This window comes from Aythya marila (genome assembly GCF_965140915.1).
Source record: "Aythya marila genome assembly, chromosome: 19".
NCBI classification, from domain to species: domain Eukaryota; kingdom Metazoa; phylum Chordata; class Aves; order Anseriformes; family Anatidae; genus Aythya; species Aythya marila.
The window spans coordinates 5,803,249-5,809,694 of record NC_139060.1 but is presented as its reverse complement, the minus strand read 5'-3'; positions in this window follow the sequence as shown (position 1 = coordinate 5,809,694).

Below are 6,446 nucleotides of genomic sequence, written 5' to 3'. Positions count from 1 at the left end.
CACACGTCTCTGCTATCCCCTTGCATGTTTCTAGCAGGGCTCCTTTTACCAGGAACCCAGCACCAAGTTGGGTCACTGCTGCCACTGCCCGGGGTCCCTGCAGGTGCCTGCAGGCAGAATAGTGCTTAGCATGTTCCCACACTGCATGGGGAAAGGAAAGGCCTCATCCTGCCTTTGCCAAGGAGCCCCAGTGCTACTGCTCATGTGCAACTGGTATGCCTGGGAGCCCTGCAAATGGTGCAAAGGTGCCATTAGACCATTGCCTATTTTTCTGAGCAGCCTGTTTTCATCAAAGTAGGATGTGAACAGCTATGCTTGCTGCTGAGGTTCAGCCTTCAAGCTCAGCAGACTGGAGTGTTTGGGCCCTTGGAAGGAGAGAGGCTCGCCAATGTCCGGAAATGAAATGTCAGCAACAGGTGATTGCTGCTAATTGTGTGTGCGGATTTCAACCTCTCGGCCTTTGCGGAAGGTCTCTGCTGGACTCTTCAGCAGGAGGAGAGGGGAAAGAAAGAAAGAAAAAGAAAAAAAAAAAAAGAAAAAAAAAAAAAAGACATTAAGTGGCTCCCAGAGCTGGGTTCAACCATGAGCAATGAATGATCCTCCACGTGCAGATGTCTGAGCCAGTTATGTGGGTTTGAGATACTGCCCTGTGTCAGCACTGCTCCTCTTACTGAGATGTTGGCTGTATCCAGAATGGAACATCTCTGAGGACTCGTTTCTCTACTACGAATTATATTTCTAGTGCACTGGACCACCACATTTGTGGAGATCTTTAATATATAGCAGTGGCTTTCCTTCCAAGAAGTTAGGAAAGGGGGATAGACCCACAGTGTACTTGGCAGAAATATTGATTTTCAGTGTACAAGAGAAATCTGTCAAGCCAAAAACCTTTAAGGCACCTGCACTCACTTCTACTTAACAAATGCATTTCTTCAGTGCAAATTAATTTAAAGGGAACACAGCATGCTTATAATTTTTAGAGCTGGATGCAGCAGCTGCAGGACTCAGTGGGGCAGATGCTGATGCCTACAAGAGGGACTGAGCTTTTGCAGCAAGCTGAGCGTGCTCATGGCTCAGCTTCTGTGTGCGTAGGGTTGTTCCTCCTGCACAGTCTTTTTGAAGTGCTGAATCGCAGCCACCGTCAGCTGTAGGACACAAATGACTGCTTTTTGGTGTTGCCTATTGTCCCAGCAACTGGGCTTTGCAGACTCTGCTTCCTGCCCTTTTGCAAGCCATGGAGCTGAGTGCATCACGCTGAGCACCAGATGGGTCTTCTTGAGAACTTCTGTCGGTGCTCACAGAGGTTGTCTGAGCCAATCTGTGCAGTTCCAGGGAAGTGCACGTGGCTGTTTTGGGTATACTGATGCGCATAGCAGGGCACCACCCAGACCTGCTAGCACCAAAGCACTGGCGGGCCTCTTTGTGCACCAAATTACCCAAAGTCAGTTTTGTCATTAAGCAAGATTTGAGGACAAAAGAACAAATTTGCTTGAAAACATTGATCTGCAAAAAATAAATTGAATTACAGAAAGGCAAAATAATGCTGTTTGCTTTAGGGCATAGCTACATTTAGACTCTAATTTTCCTAGTGCAATTCATTTAATACAAGACTCAACAGCACAAAATGTCCTTGAACACAACAAAGGCAGAGCAGCTCTTCTGTAACATGTACCCAAAGTTAATGAGATGAGAAAAGTGCTTTAAGGGGTGTACCTTTGTCCTATTTGCCTGTAGTGCAATATTCTATAAATGGATGCCATATGGTCATATAGTTAATGGTATGTATTACTTTTCAAGTGGATGAGCCATTCAAAGACAAGTACGTCCCAGAGGATTGCTTTCTATAGCCTATGACTTAATTATTTGGTGCACGAGGCTTGCTGGTCCAAATTTAGTCATGGGAGTCAGCGAGTTACTTCAGAAAAACATCTGACCGTACATTTGTATGTCTGTTTATGTGTTGTTAATATTTTACAAGGGATTAATTTAAAAGCAGATTACAAGTTATTTGTGGGTGTTTCAGTTGGACAGAGAGGAGCCTTGTGCTCAGAGGGCTCCATAGCGCCTAGGGTCTGCTCCCAGCCCTACGAGTCCTGGCAAGGAATCTGAGCAAACAACAGCAGCTTTAAGTTTGCCTGTCATGTTTCCTCTATTCTTTGTCCTTTGAGTCGGATGAGCACTGCTCTCCAGCTGGGGATGAACGGAGTGTATCTGCTCGTGGAGTCACGAGGCTGGCTTCCATTCCTGCAGTTCCCCCAGCCCTTTCTGTTCCTCACCCTGAGACAAGTCCTCCTCCCTGCAGCCACAGTCCCTGTCCTGGAGGACACTGGCACAGTTTTGGGGCATGGAGTGGCTCCTGCATGGCTACAGCCTCCTAGAAAGTGGCTTGGTGCTGGCCAGCACGGGCACCAGCAGCAGACTCAGCACCTCCTAGGGGAGATTCACCCTGGGAATCCTGTGGTGCTCCAGGCTGCATCTGGTACAGGCATAACTAACTGGCTTTGTGTGCACAGGGGAAGCTCCTATTCTGACACATGGGATCCCTACATACTTCCCCACCAGCAGCAAAGCCCATCGGGAGCAGCTGTGGGCTATGAAATACAGCTGGGTGCTGCGATAGTGCATGGCCAGGCTGTCCCACTCCATTATGTGCCGCTCACTCCACACCTGGCCTCCAACCCAGGCAGAAATACTGGCAGCTGCTGAGCATTGTCACAACACCGAGAGCTCAAAATTTCCCTTTCTTTCTTTGCTGTTCCTTCTCTGACCTTCATTAGTTCTGCAAGCACCGAATGCAGAGCCCATATGGAGACAGTTATCATAAAAAAATGAATCCTGGCCCCTTAATTAGCTCCTCATTATCTGGGAGTTCCATATTGAAGCATTAAGATGTTGCAAGCAATTTGGTGAGTTTCCAATTAAAACTTTTTGGAATTGTTGAGCCTTTTAATACTTTGTGTTTACAAATTACCTTGGACCTAGACAAATACACACATTTCCTTCATTAGGGATATATAGCTGAGGAGCTGATAGCTATTAATATTAAATCCTTGGGTTTAATAAAGTCATAAACTAAGCCAATGACACTTTTTGTACGTAACACAATAGAGATAACTCTCTTTGAATGAGTGCAGAAGAGTAAGAATCATTAAGAGGGCAATTATGGGCTGATGTCCTAATAAGTCCACTTTTACAGCACCGTAACTGTAAAAACAAATGTGCGCATCCCTCCTTATATCAATTTACCCTGGATAAGTCCCTGCCAGATGAGGGGAGGTGCTGAGCCCCTCTGTTTGTGCAGGGGCTGGCAGGAGTTAGCGAGGCTCAGCTCCTCCGACAGCACGTTGCAGGATCGGGCCCGTCATGAATAAATAAAAGCCAGATGGGCATGGATTATATTCGCTGTATTGCGCAAGCTGTTCACCGGAGGAGTGCAGCTCCGAGACGTGAGCACAGAAGAAAAATGGGTCTCTCCTGCAAGGCTCTGAGCTGTACAGACTTCGCTTGGGTTCCTCGGGTGCGTCTGCTGCTGGTGGCCCAGAAAAGAGGGAGGTGGGCGGCCCAGGGCCGAGCTGTTCCCAGTCTCTGCGGAGCTGGTGCAGAGCAGGAGGAGGCAGTGCCGGAGCCACGGTGGCTCCCCTGTCCTGGGGTGAAGGCTGAGGGATTAAGTGATTTGCTTAAAACCTCCTAAAAATGGGTCCCAAGCCATTTAGAAGAGATGACTGTCTCCACTTCTCACCCAGAGAGCATGCAGGAGGGAAGTAGCCTGTCTGCAGCAGGCTTTAACCAAAACCTCAGCTGCGCCGAACTTTAACCGACCGCAAACAGCTCCTTCCTCCTGCAAAGCAGTCCCCAGGCCCGGCAGGCTGAACAAGTTCACGGTCATTAAGAATCTTGTCTAATCACCCCAGGAAGGCTCTCGTCACCAAGGGGAGCCATCGAGGGATGTGGCTTTGGCAGGGGCAGAGCTGCGAGGAGAGTTCAGTGCCATGCAGGACGAGCATTGCCTTGGCGCCGTGCTCTGGGCTTTTGTTCTCAGCCTGCGCCGAGGACTTCTGATAACGTGGTGCTTATGTTCTTTGGGATGTTGTAAAGCCGAGAGCTGATCTGGATTGAACATGTCATTTGTATTCCCACGCTGTTTTTTAAGCAAATCTGTCAAATAAAACCAAAAAAAGAACGAGAGGAGGAATGCAAAGGAGGGCTTACATAAGGCATTCGCCGCGCAGGCATCCACGGCCACTCCGGGCAGCGGCAGCTTCGTGATTTTGCTGTGCCCCAGGGGGAGGAATAAGGCAGCTGCACCCCAGCACAGGGAGCAGCATCCCAGAGCACCAGCCAGCACCCAGGCAGGGGATCAGGACCATTTCTCCATTTACCCACGGGCTGTTTCTTCCCTGCTGGCCCCCAGTGTCCTCAGAGCTTTGGGGTGGCTTCGCAGTGAATCAGCTCCCTCTCGACAGGCCAGGGCTGAGCTCTGCTTCTCACCTTCCTCCTGTTTTTTTTTTGATCTGGCTTTCAAAGACCTCATTGATTCCAGGAATTCTTTTTTATGCTTTTCTATGCATACTTTCCCATTTCTGAGGATCGTTCTTTCTGAGAATCCAGCTACAAAGAAAAAAAAAGTGTCCACAGGCCAAGTAGCACCTGCAGCAGCAGTGTGGGTCCTCCCTCAGACACACATCGAGTCCCAGCAAGGCAGGCAAGGGACCTTGGGGAAAGGAAACATAAATTTGCCATCTGTGGCAATTTAGCATTTACCAGTCATATTGCACTAGGGCACTGTCACTTTGAATGAATGTTAAAGCGCTCCCTCTCTGCGGCCCAAGCAGTCTCCTTTTCCCATCAAATTGGCCATGGCATGCCATAATAAAATAGACATACTGTGGCTGCAAAGGGTCACTCGGAGGGGCTGACATTAGCTCAGGGAGGTCCCCTTGTGCAGGAGGCATTCAATTAAAGTTTTATTGCAATTCTGCAATGTGAAGCCGCAAGGGTGAGTCTCAAGAGCTGTGCTGGGATTTTAAATTAGCAGCTGAGCACTAATTGCCACTGATGCTGGCCATGAGCACAGGGCAGTCAGCCGTGCTCAGCTGCAGGAGCAAGGTTCAGGGAAGCACAGCGGAGGCACCAGGCTCCTGGTGGTGCTTCTCGTGACCAGCAGGATGAGGAGGCAGAAACACAGGGTGATCTCAGTGCAGGGATGGATGGAAGGATGCAGGCAGGGACGGGGCTTTCTGCAGAACCCTGGTGAGGGAGCACGCATGGATCTGGTGGCCCCAGGAGCCAGGGTTTGGACAGTGCTTGGGGAGCAAAGCGGGAAGTGAAAACTCAGATGAGTCCTGTAATCCAGGAGGGGTTTGCAGGAAGGAAAGGTGTGAGGTTAGGCTCAGCATCTTTGAGCACAAATATTTGTGCTCTCAAACAAGATTTCCTCTTGCAAACAGTGCTCAAGAGCTGGCAGCCTTCAGCTGCGGACCAACAGGCTGCATTGAAGAGCTCGGGCAAGAGCTGAGAAATGTCTCAGAACTTCCACATTTCTGCTTTCCTGTAATTTCCCCCGACAGAGCAGGCAGAATCAGCACAAATCCACTTTTCTGAACCCACACGCAGCTTTTCTGTTGCAGTGAGGAAAAGTGCAAGCTCAAATTCAAAACCCCTCTCATGTCTGTGAGGGAAAGCAGCCCTGGGAAAGGCAGGGTGCTGAGCAGGTCCCACATTCCTGCAGAGCTTCCCGAAGAGCCCAACAGCTTCAGACACAAGCGCTGCTCAGGTGCAGGTGCCTGTAGCACATCCGTCACTGCTGGGAAGACAGAGGGGAGGGAAAGCTGCTGCAAACAAGCAGGGCCCCGTGCCCAGATTTTAGCCATAACACTTTCTTTCAAAAACTCAATAAACCGGTGTTTTGCACAGGAAAAACTGTCAGACTTTTAATTACCCAACATCGTTACTGCGTTATGGTAATGAGAACGAGTGGAGGCTGCTCCGTGCCTGCCAGATGCTCGCACCCCGTGCAAAGCTCCCCCTCGCCACCTTAGCGAGCAGCAGGCGAGCGCTGCCCATGCCCGGCTGGGAGCCAGGGCGAGCATCCCCAGCACGAGCAAATCGGGGACACATTCCAGCCTCGGGCATAAAAATAGCCTCTGAAGTCAAAGCAGATGGGATAAAAGCTGCGTAAGGGCAGCCAGCCCTCGTGCACCAGGGCGCACGATGGTTGTCAGCTAAGGGTCAGGCAGAGATTTGTCCTAGGGGTGATGCTACCTAATGGGCTGTGGTAGGAGCTGCGCTGCCTTCTGCTGAAAGCACACAGCGGTCGCTGCTTCTGGAAGCAGGCTACCAGACCTGATAGTCCTCAGCTTTGTTCTAAGATGTTTTGCATTTTAAATATTAGATGCGGTGTTAATATTATAATTCCCATCTGTTAAATCAGTATTGGAAGTACGCTG